Genomic DNA, 2,544 nt, shown 5'->3' with positions numbered 1-2,544 from the left:
TTTATATTATGCTTCTTTTTTATATGAAATTATATAGGTGATTTCCGAATAATTTCAATTTTATCATAAAATATATATATCTAACACAAGGGGGAACATTGTGTAATCTCTTTTTATTCAACACGGCTGATTATTGTTGAATTTCAAAAATATTTTCAATAACCGTAATTGAATGTAATTTTTTTTAAGTTATCCATTCTTAATATTAAAAGCAGTGCTTCATTCTAGGAAAATGTGGCTTGATCAAACCGGATATACCTTTACATATCATGGCTTGAAATTGAATTTTTCCTATTCTCGATTTGCTCGTTCCTCCCATCCTGTGTTATGGAAGAATATTATGGCACTTGCATGACCGAACAACTTTGCCATTTTGTCTCATATACCTACTAAATTTCTTCGCAGTTAGGATTCGAACTCCGACCGTTCTCCTTATCCAGATCGTGCTAATTTTCATTATTCGATTATCGACGGGTTTTGTTTGTTGAAATATTCCACTAATAAGAATGCTGCTATCGATCTTCAAAAAAATCAAATGCATAAATAGTCGCCTTCCTCTCTGGTTATGTCGGGAATCACTCAAAGTGAATCTGCAAAACGTTTGTCACTATAATATAGGAAGCCCTTATCTTAGGTTAATGTTTAGTTATTAGCTGAGATTAATATAAGTTAATACGTATAATAATCTCAGCAATAATTATACACAAAATGTATTTTCTATATAGAAAATAATCTTTTAACATAGAGGAAGATTAAATCTAAATGGAAATTTATAACAAAGAAAAAGAGTCATTCACTTAAAACTGAATAAGTTAGTGTCGCAATCAGATAATTGTTTCTGCATAGTCAACAGTTGTTGTTATTTGGTTTTTAAGAGAATTAGCAACTAAGGCTATATCGCTCCGGGGATATGCGGTGGTCATTTCCTGATATTTCTGCATTCTCCGTATATGGTGGTCACGGGCTCGAACCCCGGTCTAATAAAGAAGCGGGTGCTACGCACCTCTGCTGCTCCTGCCCCCCTGGCTACAGAGGCGCCATAGTCAGTGGGAACCTAAATTTCTACAGTGATATGATTTATCACACGTAATATGTCATAACCCTTACTGCCAGATTTTATATTCAGACCTTTGGGAATATGTAAATATGGAATTAAGAGAGCATTCCCAGAATTTAAAAATTGTGCTCTTTTTCTTTCTGAAAAATCGTGTTTTACGAAATTAACATTATGTTACTTCCTAACCAATTCGGATATAGTGTGGAAATGAATAATTCATTAATGAAAATGCATTCAAGGGATAGAATGTGTGGGAACCTCTTGCATTTTACGTTGATTTTCAGCCTTCAAGTGCAGTCCTATTTTCATAGGTAATGGTTGAAGATTGTCAGCATATGTGTTGGATTTATTGTTTATATAACAGAATTGCCAGATTTAAAGATAGCCGTTTGAAAATAAATATTAGAGCAAAATTTGACAAACTAAATTTGAAATCAGTTTAACGAAAAACCAGGAAACATTTCATGATAGGGCCACCCGAGAACGAATCATAGACCATTGTGAAATATGTTCACTGGTCGATTTAACGGTTTACTGGTCATTAACCCCTGGCATGGTGCCGTGAAGGGTATTGTATGGTCGTGGTACCTGCGTGTACCGATGTACTGTACAATAAAGATCTTATTTAACGGCTTTTCTTGATTGAGAACCACATTTAAGGAGGCGGAAACCTATCTGTACATGTTTGAGACCGAATAAATCAGCCACGGAGTGAAAGAAGGAGACTTTAATGAAAGATATCGTTGCAATATCACAGACGTGCATACAATGGGTACAGAAAGGATAAGAAGGAAAGAAATGGTTATTTTGTTAAGAAACATAAAATATAAGGAAGTGCATCCAGGAGACAGGGTACATAGCAACGTTGAGCCATTCTGGTGTGATACAAGCACAGGGAGAACAAAATTGGGAATCGGGGTGTGTTATAGGCCCAATGATACTGATGAGCACTAAGGACAACTGTAGAGAAAAATAAAGTGGACTAGTTAACCAAATTGTTTCGTAATGAGGAATTTTAACTTCCTAGATACTAACTGCAACCTTTGGGTTGATCAAACCCACATTAGCAAGGATTTTGTGGCTTTATCGGATAACTGTTTTCTGAAACAGGATGTTGAGATTCAACCAGAGGGAGCAATACACTTGATCTGATCATAAGAAGTGATATTTCATGCATTTAACCTTGCATACATACCTTGGATATTGCATAAATGTGTGCAGGCCTTATTTATTGAAGGATGTAGCTGTAGGATAGAATAGAGAGAACGGCAAAGAGATCAAGAGATCAGGGAATGAAACAAATAAAGGCACAAGTTCTGCATATTTCAGCGCCTGGAGACTATGCACCTACGAAGTAATCTGATTTTGGTGTATCTTAAGGCTGAGGGGATTATTCCTCTTGCTCGGAGTACTCACCTGACGGGGTATAAAATGAAATTAAGGAAAGACATTTGTGGAATAAAGGTGCTGAAATTTGATTTTACACG

This window comes from Mastigoproctus giganteus, chromosome 11 (assembly GCF_048544385.1).
Source record: "Mastigoproctus giganteus isolate SK-2022 chromosome 11, ASM4854438v1, whole genome shotgun sequence".
Taxonomy (NCBI): Eukaryota; Metazoa; Arthropoda; class Arachnida; order Uropygi; family Thelyphonidae; genus Mastigoproctus; species Mastigoproctus giganteus.
Note: the sequence above shows the minus strand (reverse complement) of the source record.